The 25,364-nt window shown below is 40.5% G+C and overlaps 1 protein-coding gene and 1 long non-coding RNA gene across 2 annotated transcripts in view; one reads left to right on the top strand and one right to left on the bottom strand.

Moving 5' to 3' along the window:
• The window catches only part of LOC114550884 (E3 ubiquitin-protein ligase Midline-1), a 38,327-nt gene extending 37,174 nt beyond the window's left edge, over positions 1-1,153 (bottom strand). The window contains exon 1 of the mRNA XM_028571844.1: positions 897-1,153. The gene's annotated coding sequence lies outside the window, so the exon portion shown is untranslated. The remainder of the gene's footprint in view (positions 1-896) is intronic.
• Positions 1-25,364, top strand: part of LOC114550886 (uncharacterized) — a 161,319-nt gene that overhangs the window by 42,059 nt on the left and 93,896 nt on the right. The window lies entirely within an intron of this gene.

The following is a 25,364-nucleotide window of genomic DNA, read 5'->3' on the forward strand; positions in this document are numbered from 1 at the left end:
TAAGAAAGGCCATTCAGGACCTTATTTTTTTTAAGCTGTTTTATATTCACACACCCTCTCATGGCACTCAAGTGCACACACATTTTAAGCATCCCTTAAGGCACTGTCTCCTGTCTTTGTGTATCTTGGGCTTTAAGCAACCACCAAAACACAGTGGCTCTTTGAAATTGGGTCACACAAAACAGACTCTCACATGCGACGTCACTCCACACACACACACACACACACACACACACACACACACACACACACACACACACACACACACACACACACACACACATACATATACAAACACATACAATTTAATGTGTTTTTTGGGTCAATATTCAAATGTGTCACAGTCAATACCTGTGAAACCTCTTAAGTATCAGGTTCAAATTTCACAAAAGAATAAAACTATTTCACAAAATCTATAGTTGATGGCATGTCTTAGGGGCTAAACATGAAGAATAAAACGCAAAATTAAAGTTTCTGTAAAGCTGACTCAGAAGTCAGAGACTGATGTATTTAAAGCAATCCGAAATAAACAACTCATTCAAAATCATTTACACCACATTGTAAAAACAGACACCTTGTTATAAATGTGAATTCAGCAACTGTTTCTGCTGAAGTTTCTTCTAGACCATGATACAGATGGCTCCCCAGCACTCATTGGCTGAGTCCCGAACCCACTGCTCTATCATTATCATTCCAGTAATGTTGGCACTCAACGCTTCCACTCCTCATTTCCACTGAGAATACAATCTGAGCTGAGATGGAGGGTGAAAGCATGCGGGAATCCCCCAGGGACTCGCAGACTTAAGTAAACTAAGAGGAACGCAAACTCCCACAGAGACAGGCCCCTTATAATAGTCTGAATAAGAGAACAAAACGAGCTACTCCACTCCTCTTACCTTCCACATGATTAAAATCCCATCATCCACAAACAAAGTGAAAAAGAGAGGAAGAGAGAGAGAGGTGGGGAGAGAGTGGAGGCTATCTTTGGCTCTCTCTCTCTCCTCTGTGGGACGCGCTAACAGCAGCAGAAGCGACGGCAGTGGCGGCATGCAGCGAACTTGGGAGTCAGTGAGGATGTGGATAAGTCTCCGTGGCTGTGTCATCACCTCTCATGACATGTTTCCTCCCCTGCCTGTGTAAGCCTTTCCATCCTGACCCGGCAGAGAGAGAGAGAGAGAGAGCGCAGGGGACAAACTAGTGCACCGCCCTCCTCTATCTCCCCTCCCCTCTTCCTCTCTGTCCATCCCTCCCTTTCTGTTACCCTGTATTCAAATCTGCCAGTGGACTGCCCTGCCTCTAAGTAGGCCAATCACTGAACCACTGGGGGTGGAGTCTGGGCCGGCTGTGTGCAAGTGTGAGTTTGCAGTCCGATGTGTCATATAGGAGATCTGTGTGTTTGTGTGCATGTGTACTTGTTGTTGCGCATATGCTCGCTTGCATGCAAACTCGTATGTGGACATGTGTACAGTAAATGCAGGCATTCCAAAGCCCAAGTAACCTCTTGCATTGGAGTAAAAGGGCCTCACTGTGATCTTTACACCTTCTTACCATTTTGTTCTCAAATCTGGTGTTCAATTAATAGCGAAGTTGTGTCTTGTGCCCAGCACAAACAAATAAAGCCAGTCCCCAAAAATGCAGTCACGTTAAACTTCACGTTAAACTATGTACATATTCCATTCACTTCAAAACAGCAAAGTTGAACTGATTGCAATTAATGAGTGAGTGAAAACACTGTTAGAAAAACACAAAGCAAAGATGTAGTAGATATGAGTTGTAGTCGTACTGACGGAGTTAGTGCTTTGGAACTGTTATTTACTAATTAAAAACGTTGTCTCCACTTCTGCATCCATGAGACATCCTCCGCAGCGATTGGCCTTTGTAATTTTGAATGTCTCCCGGCTGTCTCTACCTTGAACTTCAGCTGTTTTGGCTGCTACTCATAAAAAAACAACCCCCCTCCCCCCCCCCTTTTTATGTGGCCCACAAGGAAAGAAGCTTAAATTAATCTCGAGTCAGTCATTTACCCTCCCACACAAGGCAAGCTGCCCCACCAAAACTGCAATCTTTGATCAGAAATCCTTAGCAGGCACCAGCCGTCCCGTTGCATACCTCCCAGTCATGTCTTATTCACTGTGGATGGTGCTCTCAGTCCTGCCAATTGTACATAACCGAAAGAGAGGGAAAAAAAGAATCATCAGCCCTAATCATTTTTTCAGAACTTTACAGTCCATGTGATGTGAAAGCTTTAAGCTGGCTGCTCAATGGTTGCTATATCCCAAATAATCCCTAACATTTTGCCCTAGGGGAGTGAGTCCTGTTGTTGAAAGTGTAGGACATGGTTCTTACTTCGCAAAGAGCTATTCGTTTAATTCCTTCCTGTATCCAGGACTGCATGATCCAAGAGCCAGAAATGGCCTTTTGGCCCAAAATTAAGTTGTGTGCATCAAATGGAACGGTTTGTTTGGGTCTGATAAGTTCCAGAAAGCGTGTCCAAAATTGAATGCACCACTGAAAACCCAAGCCCTGACAGACCTTTCAATTAGATAAAGTGTTTTGGAATTCCTGTAAGGTCAATTTCAAATGTTCTTTCACCACTTTGACTCTAATATCTCAAATGGATGTTTAGTGAATTCAGTGAAGAGTTTTGACACAAATCTCTTCCCTGAAGTTTAAAAAAAATCACAAATTCCAATGATCATGGCGGTATGTAATACCTAAACAAATACCATAATGTGCTACATGGCTATTAGCAGGGGTGTAGATGGCATGTTTCATATATTTTTTTCGTGGTGGATGGTTAGTACCCTGTGTGTGTCCATGTACAGTATTTGGATGTGTGCGCTGTTGTGGGGATTGTGGCTGTGTGTGTTTCTGGCGGTTGGAGTGGGATCAGTCGAGGTGAGGCGGCTCCTTAAGAATGCTTCTCTGGAAAAGGACAGGGAAAGAGTTTCCATCTAGGGTCAGTTCTCGGCAAGAGCAAGACCGCTAACTTTCTCAACACACTACTAGTTTCCCAAGACATGAAGTGTTCCCTCACCCCAGCAAGAAGGAAAATATAGGCACATACATAGTGCATTTATGTCAATGTGGATGGATTGATGGATGGATAGATGGATAGATTTTACTGAGAATTAATATGTTGTGAAATCAGGATGTATGTCTGAAGATCACACTTTCAAGCATGTGAGTAATACTCTTTATTTTCACTTACAAATTAGCTACCAGTAGATTGATACAATTTCATATGGCTTGAAATGGAAAAGGAAATAATCAACATTTTACCCAAAAACCCTTTTACATTCTTTGAAAGTGATCTCTTCCCCTCATCTTTTTTGAAGCCAGTCAAACTACAGCATTTTGTTAGGTTATAATGATAGACCACTAAAACGCTGAATTTATGAACAAAATAAATGATTTAGGGTTGGTAATTTGATTTTAATGCCGAAGCTTGATTTTTAAATAAAAAAAACTTTAAAAAAATAATGAAAATAAAGAACCAAAAATAAAGCTCTAGCTCTAAGTAACCAACTAAACTATGAAGGCACAGCTCCAGCCACATGAAAGGAGAGGTTTATACCTGCTCTCAGTGGCCGCACTCAAAGTTGCAGTGACAAGCTGCCCGTCACAGAAATGGGCAAGGTAGAAACATTTATTAAACATGGCGATAATGGCATGCACGTTTAGAGCGATCCTATAACCCTGCTTCATTTCTCGCCTCCACACAACTGGCCAATCAATGCATAAGGTGGGCAAATGTTGGATACAGAAATTGTTGAACGCAGTCCCTCCGATGTCAGAAAGCTGTGGCAACAGACACGGTCTCACCATCCATCAAGCTCTGCTGCTGTTGCCTTAAGTCAGCGTTTTAATGCAAAATGTATGGTGGCTGTAAAAGCACTGCAACTATAGAAATCACATGCAAACAAAGCTCAACACACTACAAGATTGTGTTTTGTATGTGGACCACCGTTAAAAAAAAAAAAAAAAAAAAAAAAAGGAAGTCAATTTTAGTATTTTATTCAAAGTTTAACCTGCAGGGAGACCGTTGTGGAGAATACAGGTTCAACTTATCTTATTTCGTCGATGCCAGAATGTAGATGGAGATACTGCACAGTCCTTGCATTTGCAAGTTATTCTTTCCCCCTTGGAAGTTATCCAACAGCACTCTTCAGAATGAAAGCACACAGACACGAGGCCTCTTCATTCATTCAAGTCTCCCAGCAGAGGAAGTAGCTGAAGCTTTGTCAAGCGTCCTCTACCTCAACACCGCAAAGTCGAGTTTTTCACCTTGAACTATATGTTCCCGCCTTGCCCCTGGTGATATTACGATTGTGCTCCAAATGACATTGTGCAAGTAGAGATTGGGGGTATTGAGTTCAGAATCCTAATTTGACACACACAATGGACATGTAGTTATCTTTTAAGATTTCTGCACAGAAATATAGCCCAAAGAGATGATGACACTGTGGTTTTGTTTTTCTCTTAAACGATCCCGCAAGGTTTTTGTGTATGTAATGCTGTTATTTTGCATATTTTGATTTTACTCCGGTTTTATTGTAACTTTTCAATGGCACCGAAGAAATCAAACAAAGCAAAGATAAAAGATGCTGTGGCATTAAAGCTAGTAAAACATCTTTAAACATGTGTTTTTATTGTTTGCTTTATACCTTAGCTCATTTATTTATGAAATGTAGGGGGGGGACTTCTCTTGCCCTTTCATTTTCCAACCTTTCCACAGCAGCTCTTTGAATTTAAGAAAGCTGGCTTTTACTGAGTTTAGAGAGGACTTATTTTTAACAACCAGGAATGCGTGGAATGCGGTGGAGACTGTCTCCTCTCTCGGGGTGAGACCATTACAGGGATAAAGCACGACAAGGTTACGACCGAGACCTTTGCAGAGGGCACAGACGCTGTGGGTAGTCCGCGAATCGCAGGATTTACAGCTCACATATGTTGAGATGGACACGTGACCACAGCACTTGAATGGGTCTCAATCTATGCAAAATCAGCATCCTTTTGATCCAAACACCCACATATTTTACAGTAAAACAACCATGAGCTCAATAGGCATATTATCTTCCAGAGGCATCTTTAGGACTTAGATAAACAATGTCTTAAACCCATCCCTAGTCACTGATGACTATCTTGGACAGTACATTAGATATACATTCATATTGCATGACTCATGAGAGGCTGGGAGATATTCTGTAGAGCTGACATACACATTTGCCACAGAGTGTGGTCGGGTCTCACCCTGGCCCTTAAGAAATTGTGTGAAATTGTGACCTTTTGTGAAGCAATTTGGTAATCCCAGCTAAGGCCCCCCTTTCCCCTCAAACTGACCTCTGGCCTTCTAAGTGAGTTCACATGCGGACAGTAAAGCGCTGGCTTTAATCAGCGAGGGGAAGAGCACAGACAGGAAAGTAGGAAAGGAGCTTTTTGTGTTTAGTTGAGGAGATTCTGTTGTTGAGTCTGGGAGCTATCTGTCTCTGTCAAGTGACATCTGTGAATGAACCGATCTAATCAGAGAGAAACTAATACAAAGAGAGGCTCCTGAAAACAGATTTTAAGATGGAAGGGGGAGCACGACTGACAGATTAAGAGAGATGGAGGAAGAGGGATGGCGAGAGCGAGAGAGATAAAGAAGTCTAGGTAATAAACCGTAAATGTAGCTGCACTATTTTCTCTTAAATAGATTTTTTTTGGTATGCAGTGTAGTCGTAAATCATGAGGGAACTGAATATTTAAAACAGTCTGTATATAATCAACTAGGAGTATCTTTATTTTGTAGTTTGGGTGAGCTGACCCTTTTTTAAAATATGCCCACTGAGAGTAGTTGAGACTACTCATTATCACAGTACTTGAAAAACAGGGATTCTGAGGAGTGTGTGTGCAATCATGTCCATCTGTGTATGTGAACTGTCAGAAACATTCCCTCCGTTGCTTCAAAAGTGTACAGGCCATAAGATTCTTTTAAAAAAAGGGCACGGAACATTGCGCGCATTACTTCAAATGCCATTGTGAGTCAGGGAATGAAACCAGTCAGCCGATAAACAGAAATATTTTCATTCACTGCTGTTTGTGAATATGTAACAATGACCATGAGGCAACTGAGATCAGAGTGAGTAATAAAAAAACTCTGAATCAACAGTAGTCATCAACATCTTTACCCTGCCTGCTCCTTTCGACCATGACATCAAAGTGGATGCGATTTAAAAACATCATCTAGGATATAAAGCAAGAAAGGGCGTTCTTTGTCAGATTTTAGATCAAATTCAGAGCATCCAGTAGCGATTTTGTACATTATGCATGCACACAAATGCATCTATATCCGTTGTCTGAATCTGACGCATTCACCAGCAGCAATGGTTTAAGGGCATTCTCTGTCACACCGAAGAAAATCAGTGCGACATCATCAATGCAAATAGACCCATACACAGCCAAGCACACAGACACTTAAATGCCCAAAAGCGTACACACAAATCAATGCATGCAAGGGCACACATACTGAGAAACATACACACAGATGGGCACGCGCATATATATATATATATATATATATATGTGTGTATATAAATATATATATATGTGTATATATATATATATATATATATATATATATATATATATATATATGGGTGTCAGGCAGCATCATCATTAGCTGTCAGCAGGCCTAAAACTGTGTCCTAAAACTGTCACGGAAAAGTCACCTCCTAGCTGCTCGCCCTCAACACGAACCCACACCAGCTGGCACACCATGACAACTCGACATAATCCCCAAGACTCAAAATCATCACTTGTTATAAGAAAAATGTTTTTAAGAGTTAACAAAAGCCTGCCAGGTTTTCTGGAGCTTTCAACTTCATCTCACGCCCTTCCTCATCAGCGATTGGAGCTGGCTGAGGTGTCACGTTTGGAACATTTTAATAAGTGGTTGTAGAAAAATGTGTTTGATTTCTTAAAGTAAGATATCGAATTTTTTCATTTTGGTGTGGGTACCCATACTACAGTACCATATCAGCAGATACCCAGACCTACTAATCGGTGTATTCTCCTGACCTGTCTGCCGTTTGTAAAGGGTCCAAACAATGCTAACGCTCTGTATTAAGGTCAATAAAGCTGAAGACCCGATTGCGATATGCAGTCAAGCGTCAAAATCATAGACTTACATAAATATAATATATGGATGGATGATCTAAAATATGGACGTATTCTCCATGGCGTCACCCATAGGTTTCTGAAGAGCCAAAATGAAGCTCAAAGTGAGCGGCTCCTCGTGGCAGTGCCTGACATCACCTAACTTGCCTCCTGTGATGGCTGCTGACTTTCACTCAAAGCGGCACACCCTTAATATAATTTGAACGCGTGAGTTATAAAAAAAAATTAACCCACATATAGTTTTCATGAAGTGTGAAATTAGCTATAGAGGCCAAATTGACTCGCTTTTGAAAGCAGCCTCATGTGGCCATTGGAAGAACTGCAGTTTTTGCCACTTCCACAATAGCTTAATTTTTCAGTACTTTGTTTTTAAGTTCAAAAGCGGTGAGATTATTTGACCTATTGAGATTATTTGACCTATTTGCTTTATCATTACATATTCCAATCAATCAATATCTAGATTAAATTCTTGCAGGTTTAATTAACACAATGCAATTGCGAATCTGCTGCCTGTAATAAGTCAGTGGGTACCATGCACCTTGTGAGTAGCGTTAACAGGGCTCTCAGGCGGTCACTGTCACACACGGCTGAGTCTTCAAGCTAATGTGCCATTTCAGGCGTCACTACATTATCTATTAAAATTCTCACACGGAGTAAAGTGCAGTATAGCTGCCTTGTTGTATTGAGTGAAATAAGGGTGTGATGAGCCATAGAAAATTCTCTTCACTTCTCTTCCTTTGAGCCCGGGGTAAAAGCAAATCTAATTTAAAATATATGTGGGGTTCGTGGGAGAAAGATCATTATGTCCTCTATATTCTCCTGTGAAGTACAGTCAACTGCTGTCCTCATTATGTTCAATGTGAAGCTCTCCAATTAGTACATGAACATATCTCTCCACAATGCTCTGCTTGTATTTCACACCCAATCACTTCACCATTTGTCCCAGGAAGTTGTATAACTCCTCATTCGGTCACACAAGCTCATTTATAAAGGACGGCAAACATCATTGGCTGGTGAACAAGCATTGCCTTTCAGTATAATCACAGTCCTAATATATAAAAAAAAAAAAAAAAAAAAAGGAAAATCTGAAGTGCTTTACCCTGAACCGGTATAAAAGTAGAATGAATGCGGTAATTAACAAGGCCATGAAATAACCTGATGGGCTTACTGGAAGTTGGCATCACATAGCAGCACTGGTGACCTTTCAAGCTGAATCTCTCCAATCCAGTGTCAACGATTCAATCAGCCGAGCCTGAAACTGCTCCAGCTGGGACACCGATTCCTATTGTGGGCACAAAAATGCATTGATAATACGATATGATAATACCGTACCACAGTTTGGGCAGCACAACTCTCAACACAGCTCATTTGGAGCTATGGAGGAGGTAATAGGAAACACTATGTGAGGATGTTTGAAAAGCAAGTTTTTATTTTAAAGTCCTATACTGCTGCTTTAGATAAGCCTTCCCACGGTGAGAAAAAATTGACTTTTTCCCAGGTGTGCCGAATGACAGCATGAAGCTTGAATAAGTTATAAGTGAAAGTCAGTCTCTCCGACCTCCCCTGCTCTTGTCGTGTGTGTGTGTGTGTGTGTGTGTGTGTGTGTGTGTGTGTGTGTGTGTGTGTGTGTGTGTGTGTGTGTGTGTGTGTGTGTGTGTGTGTGTGTGTGTGTGTGTGTGTGTGTGTGTGTGTGTGTGTGTGACAATGTATTATTAGTCCACCTGGCAGTGAGAAAATATTCAGATTTATGAGCCTGCCATCATTTGTGACAGGGAGAGTGCACTCACTCACTCACACACATACATACATATAAAAAGTAGGAAGTGAGAACATCTCCCTTTGCTTATAGTGAATATAAAAAGCTTGTATCATCTGTGGCCATGATCAGAGATGTTATGCTATCGATGCAGATGACTATGAAAGAGTCGGAATATTAATCAAAGGACATGCATTTTGTATGAAGATGGGGAGGGGGCTCCGTACAATGTGATGGCAGTGTGACTACAGTATAAGACAGCCATGAATTATAAATGGAATAAATGATGGTCTCAGTTAGATCATTAATGGTTTGAATTATTAATCAAGTCTATTGGGCTTAGCTGTGATTTTAATAAAGCATCTATTTTAGTAGGGTTAGGGCTTATTTAATGGCATCCGTGATCCAAATGTAAATAAAGGGTTTGTCTCATCTTTTACGACTCAAAACCCAAGACTGGAACCTGCGATCACTCTCAAATTGATTGATAAAGTTACTCCTAATTAATATAAGTTTGTGGATATCAAGATTGGCTAATCATTTTTGCTATCGTCAAACACTCTTTTTTTTTTTTTTAACTCATACCCCTTCATCTGAGTATTTGAATGACAGGACCGGCAGCTATCACTGTACCCATTTCATAAATGCTGATTGATGCAAGGCAATGGAAATCATCTTCACGACCATACTGTAGGAATATGTGCAAGAAATGTACATATTCCTAATTTGTTTTGACATTTACAGTATGTTGTTGATGGGGCACATACAGTTGTTGCTGCCTGGATTATGTTCACTGGCAGCATTTATTTTATTTATTTTTTTACAGTGTAGGAAGTGCAACATCAAGAGCAGGGTTCGCATTCCGACTCCTACATGTCGTTACTCACAACTAGAATTTAAAAGAAACACATGTAGGAGGTTCAAGAGGCAGATACAAATATCTGTCACTTCTAATGCAGTATTTAGACAGGCAGACAGCCAGGCACACACAGGTAGATGTGCCCGGCCTTCAGAGGTGCATCCCAGGGGACAATGCTTCTTAAAGTGAATGGCATTTGCTTTCCAACATGGTCGCTTGCCTTCTCTACATGTCTTGTTTCAAGATTGAGCTTGAGCTGTCCCCTCAGGCTGAGCCATCACTTCGTCTCTATTCTTCTAACATCAGCACAGATAAATACTGCCTGCCCCATACACACACACATACACACTCGCACACGCATTGACCTCAGAGATTGATCAATAAACCACCCACAGCACTAGGAAAGAGTCACTGTGTATTAAGCCCATGTCTCAATCTACTCAGTAACCAAAGTCAGAATGTCTATACATTCTTAAACCTACATTTTGTCATTTTTTGAGTTGATTATTAGCAAAAACCTTTGTTCTTTCACAAATATGTACTCATTCATGTGTAATTTCTTCCAGCAACTAATTAAAGTATTCTCGTATGCGTAGAATCTGCCATTCAGAATACATACGAGCAACTCGCTCAAATGACGGCAGCCATGTAGCGCCTCCATCTTTAAAATACATTAGCCAAAGAGGGACATACCTCCGCATTTTGCCCTCTTACACCTATCGGCATCGTGACAAATGCCAGGGGGAGATTACTCGCCAGGAAAGCAAAAAAGAGAATTAAAACGACAACGCGACAGGCAAAGCAACAAGACCAAAGTTAACATAGGAGTGGCTAGAACAGCTCCGTGTAAACGATGGAGAGAGCTAGTTTCGGGTTCGGCCACCGTAGGAGGAAGGGCTAGAAAGTAATATTCAGTTGGTTGTCATGTACAATTTCACCGCTAGATGGGAGAAATTCTTACACAATGTAGCTTTAAGGAAATAGCTATATGTTGGTTGCACCCCGACTTGGCCGATGCAACATAATTTGTGATGCTTTTGCAGTTCAGATGGCACTTAAATAGTTGAATTATCCGTCAAGATAATTAAATGAAAGCTCCCTTTAGCACTGCATGTGTGTACAATTTTCCAAAACAGTGTGGTTTCTAAGTGACTGTGATCCTGTTGACTAGACACATTCCTTCTGTGGTTTTCCCTCCAAACTGATGTGGACCAAAAATGATCAAATCTCCAGTAAACATCTATTAGACTGCTTTGCTTTGTTCAGACAGCACGCAAATCCAGTTGTCTTTTATATAAGTCATAAATACTGGCTTGTGCACTTTGGATTTTATAAGCCTCCACATTGGATTTGTGTTTGGACAATATACTATTTTGCTGCCATTATTATATTGGTTGTCTTGGTGATAATATTTGTACATGCTGACTAAGATTGTATTTACTGGGTACGTCACAATGTTTAGATTTTTTGGGGATTTAATGGTGGCAGTGCTGTGAGAGGTGGCATGAAACACCTTTTGTCTCCATTCCGTTGCCAGCTATAGTCCTAATTAAATTTTTAAACTTTTTGAACAAGTCAAAGCACAGCTTGAGTTTTTGTTGTCACCCCAACATTCATAGTTGTAATGAATGAGAGTGTGCTGGTATGCTTTGAGGTTTTGGTTACAAATCCCAACGCTGCATCTGGAAAAACCTGCTCCCCATAATTAGAAAGCAACTTTTCCTGGAATTACATGGGGGATCATGACGTAATATTATGATACAGTGATAAAAGTACTCATTTCTAGCCACATTTGTAACGTAGAACTCCACTTTTCCAGCTCTGGGAACAGCTCTCCCGACACTGTTCTCCCAGTTTATGATTTCTCCACGAGGACACATCGATCCACTTTTGCTTGTAGGCCAGACATTGACTCTTGAGTTTTAGCTAATCAAAGAGCCAATTAATGCAGGCAGCAGTATGCACACTGAGCTGCAGCGTTAATCAATGGCATACTAAGCTGCACAGGCACTGACTTTGTGAACTAGAGACAAATTGTGTCAGCTATTATGTTGTTGAGAATGATCTTGCTCAAATTACTTTCTGTTGGTATTTTCTATTGTGTTCTCTTCTGTTGATAATCACTTTTCAGGCTTGGTTGACTCCAACAGCTATGAAAATGATCATTCAGACAAATCAATGTCTTTCCCTTAATGGCAATACAGTTGGGGCATTGAGATCTGTGGGGGGAATTAAATAAATGAATCTGAATACTGTAAATGCCGTTTTCTTCCTATAAACTCCTTATACGTACCTTTTTGTAGTTTATCGGATTATTTTCACTAATTTACTTTGTCTGGCCACTGTCAACTGACAGTTGGTTTTAAGAGACTCCGTAAATGAGGTCAGAGAATGGGATTTATTGTACAGATGGATGCTTTAGAATCACTATGTGTAAAAAGAAATCACAACCTACACACCCATTTGAATGTGACCGCTGATTTGGCTCAGCAGGGGTGCCAATGCAGAAGGCTCCGACAAAGAAATGCAAAAGAGTTCAAATTGGCTATATTATTTTTCTGTAATACAACGCTGCAATATGTGCAAGTGCACATTCCTGCTAGATTACTTTGTAACCTGAACACTGTATTTCTAGCGACTGTGATAACTTTCCAGTCGTTGTGTAGTGCTTTTGCGTCAGATTCAAACTCAGACCTACCACTCAAATCAGCTTTCCAGGATTGTGTGTAATGTCTCACAGGTACCAGAAACAACATGCCCCCACCAACACAGCCGGTTTCTCTCTGAATGCCCTTACGTGAAGTAAAACCATACACCCAACTTGCTTGCCTCAATAGATACAATATAGGGTTCACACAGCTTTTTAGCAAAAAGGCCTAGTATGCCGTCATGTCATTAAGTGCAGTCAACACCAGCTACTAAGGGAACTCGAGAATTAACTGATTTCCTAGATATCTCAACTAAAAAAAAAAATCTTAAATACTAACTCATGTTCCTATTCTTGGAAAAGCAAATTTGCATTTCCTAGGATGGCGAAGACATGACTCGCCCTACTCTGCCTCTGATTGGCTAGTACTGGTTGCCTTCCTTGGTTGGATTGGTTATTTTTTAAGAATGAGGAGTGAGATTGTTAGGGTAAGAATACCAGGGTAAGCCAATCAGAGCCAGAGTAGGGCGGGACTCGGGACATGCCTTTGCCATCCCAGGAAACACAAATTCACCTTGGAAACATGTTTTAACCTTTTGACCCTTGTAATAGTTTGACACATCAGTCCAGGTCTTACCCAAATGAAAGGCATGTGCTATGATATTGGAATTTTGGTTGGCTATTGCATGAACTGTGTTGCAAAGAAGTTTTAAAAAGCTTTTTCCTAGTACTAAATTGCATGCAACTCTGAACACTGAAATATTATATTTTCTCTACTCAAGATTATTGTCCTTAGACTGTGAGTTCTCGAAGCACAATGCTTTCTGTACAAGGTTCCCAGCATATTTAACAATAGTTAGACTCTACTATTATCCCATAGTGGCTGGCACAAGCGCACAATGTATTAAAAGAAGTTGAATAGCCAAGGCTGCAATGAAGCCAAAGCTGTGTGTTTAGCAGAGACTGAACAGAACAGGGCACTTGACTAGTTCACGGTCCATCTCATCACTAAGTGTCTTTGGCTCTTTCAAACTTTGTCATTGTGCAGATAAACATTCAAGTGCCATGTTTGGTCACCCGGAGAACAAACCAGCCCATTCACACAGTCCAATACCCCGAGGGTGGATGAAAGGGGGTCATTGCAAATAAAATGCCTCTACTTGCATTTAAAAGTTTTTCTCTCTATTCAAACTCATTTTCTCGACAAGGAGGTGGCGAGGATCCAGAGTTTGGCTGCTTGAGAGCTGTAACGTGAATGCCAAGCTCTCGGGTCCACAGGAGAGAGATGGGATTTTATAGCTGGAATGTGGGGGGTTTGGCTGGGCATGAAAAAGATTGGACACATTGGCAGCTGCTGATGCCAAGACCTCCTAGCTCAAGACCCTGCTGGGCTCCAAATATGGCAAAGAGGGTGTTAAAACTAAAAATAATTTGAGCATACTGCAGAAAGTTAAGACTTCACAAACGGGAGCAATTTTATTGGGTAAAGTAATATTTTAATCAACTGTTTCATTTCATAATATTGGAGTGATTGAATCTATAGTTTTTTTTTGTTATTGTTTTTTCCTGAAAAAATAAAAACAGCCATGTGAGGAATTAAGAGGCAAAGTACTGGGTAGCTAGCATTAGCAGCAGCTATTAAACAAAGAAGAGCATTACCTCCAGAAACTCCTACAACTCAGATCAGTGCCACAGCACTGAGCGTACAGTTTGATTGTGGTCTCTGGGCACCAGAACGCCATACTCTTGAAGATGATTGCCTTACATCTAGGTATCTTTACATTTCTCCCAGACCTTTACTCCTCACTGTGACAAGTCAGGAACTAGCATCTATGCTCTGGATTAGTGTTGTGTCTCCTAACCTTCCTCCACACACCGTTTCATTTCATTTTAGCTCAGCGCCAGTAGCTCCAGGTACGAAACTGTCACATCCTGCTGCATTCAGCAGCCCCTACCTCTCCACCTGTCAGCACTGATAAGAGAATGGAGTGTGTGGAATCCATGATGGGGGGACTGGGGATGTTATGTGCGAATATGTGAAGTGCGAATATGTCCATGACCACGGCAGTAACCTCTACCTCAAACATTTCTGTTGGCTTGGCTAGAAGTGAATGATGAAACATTGCATCCTTTTTGTAGCAAAAGGTCAATGCACTACCAGGACTCCTGAAAACCTAATCTACAATAGATAAGCCTTTTTTTTTTTTTTTTTTTGCTTACAAAACCATTTTCAAAATGAATGAAACATACACTCACCTAAAGGATTATTCAGAACACCTGTTACATTTCTCGTTAATGCAATGATCTAATCAACCAATCACATGGCAGCTGCTTCAATGCATTTAGGGGTGTGGTCCAGGTCTAGACAATCTCCTGAACTCCAAACTGAATGTCAGAATGGGAAAGAGAGGTGATGTAAGCAACATTGAGCGTGGCATGATTGTTGGTGCCAGACGGGCTGGTTTGAGTATTTCACAATCTGCTCAGTTACTGGGATATTCACGCACAACCCTTTCTAGGGTTTACAAAGAATGGTGTGAAAAAGGAAAAAACATCCAGTATGCGGCAGTCCTGTGGGCGAAAATGCCTTGTTGATGCTAGAGGTCAGAGGAGAATGGGCTGACTGATTCAAGCTGATAGAAGATCAGCTTTGACTCAAATAACCACTCGTTACAACCGGGGTATGCAGCAAAGCATTTGGCTGGTGGTGGTGGGGGGTGTAATGGTGTGGGGGGATCCCTTTCGCTTTCAGAACTGCCTTAATTATTTTTGTCATTGATTCAACAAGGTGCTGGAAGCATTCTTTAGAAATGTTGGCCTGTATTGATAGAATAGGGTCAAACACAGTATTAGTATGGTGTTCCTAGTAATCCTTTAGGTGAGTGTATATTGCCATCAGTTTAAAAGACAAGTTTGTTTTGGGGAAATAGTTTATGATGATACATAATTTTTAGTCCACGGCAAAGATGTTTCTCTAGAGATTCATTTTAGATTTATGCAGCTCAATCAGCCATAGAGTAATCCTACTGACTGCACCAGCAGCTAAATGCATTTTAAATCATTATTCAATATTTAGAGCTGTGTGTGTGCTTGTGTGCCGGCCTTTAACGACCAAACACTTTGAAGAGAATATCGCTACAGTCTGAAAATAAGTCCTTAGTGACGTTTTGAAGCAGGTATTCACAAATATAACCTGCTAAAGAGAAGTGTGAACATGCGCGTTTACCATAAACCTCAATGCTCGGCATGCAACTTAGTTACGTTTTCCATAATTGATAACAGTGTATACACTTTTTGTATTATTCATTTGCCATGTCAGTTGCAATTCATGTTAGACACATTGCTTTGCAGTGAAGCGTGAGAGGGTGTTTAATGCTGAAACCTCACAGAAATCCATGTATACCTGAAGGAATTGAACTACTTTCTTGAAGTCGGAGTTGAATTGTACTTTTTAATCTTTGCAAAGTGAGTGCATATTTGCATTAAAACCCAGAAGTAAGAAGCAGGGGAGTAATTTTTATAAAGAATCTCCAGTTTGGAGGCGTCTGAGAGAACAAACACAACTGAATAAGTCCACAAAGACACCATTTTCGTACAATGTAATGAGAAACATACTTATTCCTCTGTCGAAGTTTATAGTTTATAGGAGTTACGAGTGCTTGTGCATTCAAATCATTGCTTACATAATTCAGCTTTAGCAACTTTTGACCGCTCATGTAACAAAGCTCTTAAGTCTTAAAGTATGTACTCTCTCATTTATTTTTTACTAAAACGTAAGATGCATCCTTAGAATTCGACAGTACTCTGAGGTCACCAAAGAGATTAACGAAGCCAACAAATAAAAGCCTGGTATTATACTGCCGAGCAGAAGATTTAGCTTTCTGACATATCCAGTTCAAATGTGGAATATTGGCTTCCATAATACGGACATGAGTCCAAACAAGCAATTTGTCCATTTGGCTCATGTACACAAAGAACACAATATAAATTGGATAATATGTTGGTATAACTAAACAAAGGCTTTCTGGGTATTTGCAGGGTAGCTAACAAGCTAGTGGTAAAACATAAAGGCATTCTATAAATTTAACATGCAGCACAGAACAGATAGTCCTCAATTTCACTCGGTTGAATTGTTTCAAGCAGTTATAAAATGAAAACGCACCTTGACAGTGTAATAGTTCATTCGATACTGTATATGACCCAATAACTACTACACAGGTACCTGTACAAATGTATTGCAACTAGATTGTTTAGTTAAAGTGCAGGGGCTTTATGTGGACACATACACTTGTATTAAAGTACTTTTTTAGATTTGTGTACAACCACTGTTAAGCAATAGTAATAAGGAAAGTCCTTAATTTACAGTTATTTTATTATATTTACATAAACTATTGATTTTGATGGTTTCTATATGAACATTTTTTGTTTTTGTTTTCATCGATTCATCTCTTTCCAGTTAAATGAAGGATCTTGCAGACCTACGATGAAGCATTTTGAGTTCATGGTTAAATACAAAGCCAACCAAAATTCAACGACTAACACATGCAGCAAATCGAGTTTAAAGACGGAGCTGTGCACAAGCTGCGCTGAGACAATGACAGCAGCAGACACGTGCATTCAACTCCCACGCTTGGACCACATGGAGCAATCAAGCCCCCTAAACACCCCCCACCCAACCCCATCCCGACCAATCTATGACATCCCATTGTGCATGTGCTCCGAGGAAAAAAGAAAAAGAGCCTAAACCTATTGCTTCTAAAGGAATGGTCCCAATGAAAGTGAATTAAACAACAAAGGAGGCACTTACATTCAAGAGCCTCACATGGTCCTCCGACAGAAAAGAAGAGAAGCGTGCAGTGATTCCAGTTTAAGAAAAGCTATAGTGAGTAACCTAGAACAGGAGGGAAAAGCGAGAGAGAGATGCAGAGAAAGTCAGGGGGGAAAAAGAGAGAGTTAGAGAGATGGAAAAGAAAGGTGAGAGAGGACGCAGATTCATACATCCACACACCCAGCGTACTCGCAAATCAAAACTCTTGGGATCTTTTCTTGCATCTCCCCTCCTCCTCCTCCTGTTCAGCTCCCCCCTCTCCCCCCCACCCTCCCCCCAACCCGTGCCTTCGGGTTTTACTTGTCATGTGTTCAGGCTCAGGCAAGCGTGAAGCGGTCTGTGGAAACCAGCGCTGCGAGTGCTTTGTCCAGCAGTTGGGGAAACTCATGCTTATATTAGGTGGTACGTTGAGCTTTTCTTGGACCCTTCTGTGTGTTTGATCCAGAGCAGATGGATGGTGAGGCAGGAGACGATATCCAGCATCTTGGCTTGTCTATTACACTGTCCTGGGATCTCATCCTGAAAATACAACCACAACAAAATTGTGTGTCCTTTGGAAAATGTAGATAAATCTCTTCTTTTAGAGGCATGTGTCTAGTTTCCAAAAAACAGCTGGCTACAACTTTACATCTCAGTTAAGTCAGTCCCATTGCGGATAATAAAAGTCCCAAACTGTAGACACACTCCCATTGCCTTAATTCAATCAATGGAAGGGCTCTTGCTGTGCAACCATTTGCTGATTACACAAAATATTACACACCATATATGTATTTTTTTTTTCTCTCTCTCTCTCTCATTTAAAGAGCCGATGCAAACTGCCTCCATTTTCAGTAATGTTTGCAATTTTTCCCAGCTTTGAGTTGCTTTTAACTCGTAGTGGTTGTCACCTAAGGGAACAGCAGAGCAGCGGGATCAGCTTGATGTTTTAATATTCTACCTCAGTTTGACTTTGGGCTGAAACTGTGTTTTTTAAAGACTAATATGGTATTTGGTTTACCAAGAGCTGGTGAGGTAAATGTGACCAATCTCTTGCCAGAAAATAAAAGCATGTTAAATCCTCAACAACGTTAGACTTGGTGGGAAGGAAAAATCGTTGAATCAACATGTAGACCATCATGAGACACTGAAGCTCAACATTTACAAGGCAACAAAATACGTCCATCTCTTCCTCAATAAAGCAAGTCCCTAATGTTAACATAAGCACATAAATAAAATGCAGTAGATGAACACCTTTTTAAATTGCAATTTCTAGCCACTAATACTAAAACAAGGTAAAATAGGTATAGGTAAGTATAAACGGATAACAAACCGATGTTCTTGTGACATGAGTGTGTTGGTGATTTTCTTGTTTTCTGTTAATAGTATAGTAAGGGGTAAACAGTGGTGTGTGTTTGCTTGATTGACAGGTGTCTCAGTCTCTCACACTCAACTGTGGCATTTACCCCACCTCAGCTTCACCCAGCATTCAGATTCTTTTAGTAGCTCTTGCAATTATGGGGAGAACAGATAAGCATACAAATCCAAGCTTAAAAGCATTGAAATCAAAAAATGTCAAAACTTAAACATTTCTCTCCAATCTGTTGCAGAAATCTCTTTTTGGCTCGCACTGTTCTTCCCCTCTGGAACTTAACACAAATGAAGATCCTTTTTGTTTTTGTTTAATTTGCATCATGTTATGGTCATTATATGGCCAGAACAAATGTGTTTAGAGAGGAATGCATATGGCTTACTCAAACAGATTCATTAATTTACCCATATTGTGCATAACCCTCATGTTGTCCTCTGGTCAAATTTGACCCGTTTTCAAAGTTTTTGTTATATCAGAAATATGGGACGTTGAAATAAGCACAGATAATGTCAAAATAAAGTGACAAAACGTTGGAAAAAGCATCAAAAACTTTGGAAAAAGCATCAAATGTTGTGAAAAGCGTAACATTTTTGAAAAAGCGATTTTAAAATGTTGAAGGAAACGCAAACAACTATTTGAAAAAAAGCAACAAAACGTTGAGATAGGGACAACAAAAGTGTTTTTTTCATGGTCGACGGGAAGACAACACAAGGGTTAATGGGATAGTTGGGATATTTTGAAGTGGGGTTGAATGTATGAGGTCGGCACGTCCCCAGTTTGAAGAAGCAGACCGGAGTACCGAAATGAAAGCAGTGCATTGCAGTGGATGGGGGGCAGCAGCAAAACACATTTTAGCCACCTAAAAAAAGGCTCACTTAAAACTGATCAGTGTCAATTTAAGTGTACGCTATTTTTAGAATATTTTCACTGCTCTACCTTGCCGTCACACAGCCCTTTCCGGCAGGGAACTCAAGCCGTTATATCCATCTTTGATCTTCACTCAAAGCCACCAGACTTTTTGTTAAAGGAGTCTGCTGGCTTTAAAGAGTGCATAGACAGCGGCTGCAGGTTCCGTCAGAAAGAGCTGTCTGACAGCAAGGTAAAACAGTGAAAATATTCTAAATATAGCATATGTTCAAACCAATGTTTTTTGTTTTTTTTTTAGGTGGCTAAAATACGTTTTGCTGTGTGGCCCTGTCCACAGCAGTACATTGCTTAGCTTTTGTGCCGGTACGCCTGCTTCTCCAAACTGCGGGCATGCCGACCACCATCTACTGTAGGTAACACACACTGACTACAGATAGGTACCTCATACAACCCCATTTAAAAAAATCCAATATATCCCTTTAAGGAAAGCAATTTGGACCCCCTGCTGACAGTGGTTAGGATTTGAATGACCTAAGCTGTTCCAACAGCCCCTAACAACATGATCAGCAGCTATGCCAAGCTCCACCAGGGAGCCTAAGACCTGCTGATGAGGGCAGACATGCCTAATCATCTGCTTCAGTGCTCAAGAAGAAAAAAAAACAGATTAAAGTGAATATTGAATGTGCTGTTCTTTTTAAGAGACGGCTATTTCATACTCCATAAAGATTACAGAGGATGTAGAGCTGGTTTTCATGTCTGTATCTTCTCTCCCTCATGCCTGTGGACATGTAGGGAGATAATCTTGAGATGTGCTGGCTTGCTAGAGAAGTGGTAGGATAATCTCCCAATCCACCCAGGAGAAGGCCTTTGGTTTTCAATGTGTATCCTGAAAAGATTATTCATGTGCATCCAATTTTGTGTTCATGCTGAAAGGGTAACTTAGCAAAATGTCCCTCTTGTTGCACACTGCTTTAATAAGGGCTGTTCTTGTGTACTATAAACAATGCTAACAGAGCATGAGTGCTGATAGAGGGCAGAATAGACAATTTACAGTGGAGCTAGAAGATTTTAAAGCTGTATTGCTTTTGTTTTTGTGTGAGTTTCAGCTGTCTCAATATCTCCCCAGAGCTCAACGATCACTCCTAATATGTCCCATGCCAACGTATGGCCTTTTCTAATGCTTTTATCCTTTCTTTGCTGCAATGGAACATATTACAAAAGACCTGTTGTGTCTTCCATTACTTCTACCTAGAGGTGAGTGGGGCATTTGCTTTCATCCTATTATCAGTGTACCAGCTGTGTCAGGCTGTTGTAGTTTAAACTTTTGTCACATGTCCAGTTCTGGGTAAAGAGGGAAATGGTGGGGCAAAAAAATACCAACGACCAAAGTACATAAATGAACAAGATGTTCCTCTAAAATGTTTGTCTGCTGGCATCCAGGTGCCATAGTAGTTTAGATGCACTCCATATTATCACGACTTCCCCGGTTTGATTACATGTCTACATACATTTCTACACCTAAGTAGCCACACATTGTGATTTCTGCCGCATCCCTCCACAGCATCCCGGAATGTCGCTCCTAACACAACCTTAGGGCTGCAGCTACAATCGAGGACACTGAGGTTATGTCCTTTTGTATTCCAAGGGGGGATTTGAAAGGTTTGGCAACCTGGATGGAGCTTGGATATAGTTTGAGTCCAGTTTTATTTTAATTTAGTTTAATTATATTCATAAATAAATAAATAAAATAAGGATTCAGTTGTTCTTCACCAAGCACTGTGGATGAGGCTTTGAAACAGCATTTACACCTTTTACATTGGGATATAAAATTTACCAAAAATTTAGACCGTTGACTGACTGAATAAAATATTCAAAATTGGAAATGTGTCCAATTAGGGTGATTTGGTCTCTCTAAAAGTCTGGCTACATCCATGTGCTACTTTTTTACCAAAGCAAACACGAACTCTGGTGCTGCTGCACCAAAACGTAGATCACATTCTTTCTTTATAGTTGCAAACCGATTCTAATAAAATAAACAATTCTGTTTCACACGATCGCTATATTGACATTGAAACTTAGCGATCAACTAGCAAACTTGTCTAATCAGGCATTTATGTTGTTACACTAAGGTATGTAACCCTAACCCTGTAAAAGCCTTGTGGGTTTTTTTTAGATATAGCCAACGTAGTGTGGACACAAACTAAACCTAACCTTTTTAAATAACAAAAGTTGGAACTCTGCCACATTAACTGCCCCCAGCCGATAAGAAGAAACTCTAACAAGGAAGCTGCAGTTTAATAACATCTTGTTAAGTGACTTCTGGGTACTCAAGTGTTACCTTGCTATCTCAAGGTGCAGAGCTGCCCTCATACAGCAGGAGTTTAGTTTATAACCTCCAAAAGTACTGTACATCAAAGAGAATAATTAATGGGATCAGTATGTTCCAAAATGAGTTTATTTCAGTGCCGGCACACTGTGTACACAGATTCCAGCTGTGTACTGTACTGTATACAGTTTGAAAGTGAAACAAACAGGTCAGGGCTGCTTGTAAGTGAGCGTCAGACTCAGCAGCTTTTTGTGTCTCTGCTGAATCTCCACAGGCAGGAGGTCAGCTCTGTACCAGAAGGGAATCACTGACACCCACCCACCGTCTGTTGACCCATTTAGCCCATCTGTACGGTTAGGCAAAGGCAAAAAATACCACATTACTGGTATTTGTAGGCGATGTAGACGAGCCACACGGGTCACAGCTGTCAACATTATGTCCTAGTTACTACTTCCTCTCCCTGATGAAACTCCCAATTTCAACAGCATCAAAGACCCCATCACCATTAACAGCAGGAGTAAATGTTTGCTCAGAGGTGAGTGAGAGGGTAAAGGGAGAGCATGGTGGTGACAGGTGGCAAACTTATAGAACTTTTTTAGTTTGGATTCATTTGTTTCAATTTTCCACAAGTTTTATGACTCTGGAAGATTTTATATTTACAGTTCACCTCCTTGCAGCAAAAATGAAAGCGTAAACATAAAAGCAAACAATATTACACTACAGAGGTATATTCCTTTTTCTCTCTGCAGGGCATGAGGAAATTACACACTAGTTTATTGTCATATACATTTACAGTAAAATATGGAAGGGTGACATTATGCCCTGCCACTGAGTCATAAATATTTCACATACTGTATCAGCTGGACCAATATTCTTTTCTATACGAAGAGCCAGTACATGGCTGACTGCAGAGCCATTGGAGCGCCATGGCCAGAGGGCTGCTGAGTGGAGGAAGTCAAAAAGGAAATGAAATGTTTGTAAATAAAAAAAAATTCTGGATAATTGTGGGAACAAAGGAGATGCTTTACATGAAATGTTCTAACAAGGCAGATGGACCATGATCAACAACGTGGACAAACTCCTCTGTTTCCCTTACTCTTTCCCACAAGGGTACTCCTTAAATAACTTAAGGAAATCAGCAGGAGTCAAAGGGCATGATAGCTGGGGGATGATGCACAAAGGTCGCAATGTCCTCGGGGAGTAGTCATCATAAGTACATAATCATAGCAAATGGAAAATACGAGCAATTCCCCAGATCTGTGTAGCCTGTAGCAGATGTAACAATGCATGGGTGACCTATTTGCCCTTAGTAGTGCAATATGTCGAAATGTATTGTATTACGTTGAAAACCTTAAGAATCCAGTGACACAATATTTTGTAATGATACGTAAGCCTGGAGGATTTCACAGAACATCATTTAATTCAAAGCCCCATATGTTGATCTACAAATACCCATTGCACTCCACTACCTTAAACAAAAGGGCAGCATAGTTACAAAGAAGTCAAATGGAGCAATAACCCATAAGCAGTCAAACAATAATATAGACACAACATAAATTTATTAAAAAAAGCAGGTTAACTGTAACACTATCCATTAATTTACTTGTTAAAATTATATCAAGTAGTAGACAACGCTTGCTCCTTTTTTTTACCAAGTTTGTGATCAGCGTAGGTTGACTCTGATGTGTAATTTTCATGCTTTTTTTTATGGTTAATTAAATTAAACCTCTAAGCTTTTTTATCCAACCTGACACATATGATACCTATGGAAACTGTGGGATTCCACTAGCATTTAAAATATTTTTTTTTGAGGGTTTGAACAATGTGTGGCTGCTGTAATGACTGGCCCACTGGCCGAGCAAGGAGATTTAATTTAAAACAGATTGAATTACTGTCATCATAGAGCAGGTTGGGTGCTAACTCAATGAGAGGTTGTGTTATGTCCTGACCTCTCTATGTCCTGGATGTCTCATGTTCTGGTGCATTTTTCTTCCCAAGCAACGTAATGCAATACCACAACAGAAACTGGCATTTACACTCTGCCTCTCCATGCCCTGTCTTCTGTGGCTTTTCCACTTGCCATATTAGTCTGCATGCATCGGCCCCTTCCCTAAGCCTTCATGACTTTGGGTGATGCCTCAGGGCTTTGGAACATGCGTAGGGGAAAGGGACACACGTGTCTGGAGCTGTTATGGCTCTGTGCCAGCTTCTCCTGCACAACTCCCTTGACCCATGAACCAACTTTAATTATACTATATGTGCTGTGCTAACAGTAGGCAGCGGTACTCAGCTGTGAGAAGCAAACCATATCTTTTAATATGAAGCGCCTGGAGGATCTAAAGGGCACTATATAGGAGAGTGGCTGGCAGGGCTGAAAGCATTGGCAGGATATCTCCCATCAGCCCGTGGTTGTGTTTAGTCACTGCTGTTTTGAAACCCATGTGCAGGAACACAGATGCTAGCCTTCACACATATAAGACAGTAGCTGTGCTGCAGTGCTGCCTTTGCCAAAGACTTTGCTTTTCTCTACAATAAATCCAGATATTATAATAGTGAGTGAAGGACACTTAAAAACCTTTGAGCATCCCTGTGGCTCTCATTCTCATTCCATATGGGATTGAATGATTGCAAGGCTCTGTTTTCAGGGCTGTATCCTACTGCTTACTCCTCTGAGCGTGCGTAGTAATTTAATTAAGTCCACTGACTTTTCTAAAGGGCAACTGCTAGAACCAACACAATTTAAAAAATGGGTGACTCCTCTGCTCTTTGTTGCTCTTTGTTCCCCTTTCTCATTTGAGTGGCTCACAATCCCCACACGGCCCCCGACTTGATTTGCATTTAGAAAAGTCAAATTTGGCCTCTGTGCTGTAATTATTCATGAACTTTAAGTACAAAGTAAATTGCACATGAAGAATTCAGCAAGTGGAGTTCTGACAAAACTTCTCTTTTAGGAATTTCTAAAAGTGCGAGAATCATTTGTATGCAAGAAAGAAGCAACAAAACTGAAGCTTTGTTACATTTTTGACAATATCTGCAACAAAAATTGTTATTTGCCAATTTGCGGCTCTACAGCATGATCTAAAAACAAATTGGCTCACTGACAAGTGGTGGTGTGAATGCTGGTGTGTCAGATTGTGGCTCCAACTCATCTACCGTCCTCTGGGAGTCTACTTATCCTTCTCAAATGTCAGTGTTTAACTGATGATGTCGCTTCCAAAATGGTCGCTCCTCTTTGGGATTTCTCTCTAAAACGGAGGGTTATTAGCAGGATGGCTGTGGCTCATAGATGGCTCAGGGGTCCCATAGGACAGTTCAAAGTGTAACGAGGTTAATTAGCAAGAATCACGACCTACTGTAGACTAAAGAAAACTCATAATATACAGTATAAAATGTGTCGGTAATTTATAACTTGGTAATTTAAGATTTAAGACAGAACTATATATGTCAAACAATATAGTTTTATTAATCTGAAGTAGGGTTAGACTGAAATTGGTTTTCAAGGCCAGTGCCAATATATATGTGGTGACTTACTTTGCTGAGTGTCATATCTTTTGTATTGTATTTACCAATCGAAC

Source organism: Perca flavescens, chromosome 24, assembly GCF_004354835.1.
Source record: "Perca flavescens isolate YP-PL-M2 chromosome 24, PFLA_1.0, whole genome shotgun sequence".
NCBI classification, from domain to species: Eukaryota; Metazoa; Chordata; class Actinopteri; order Perciformes; family Percidae; genus Perca; species Perca flavescens.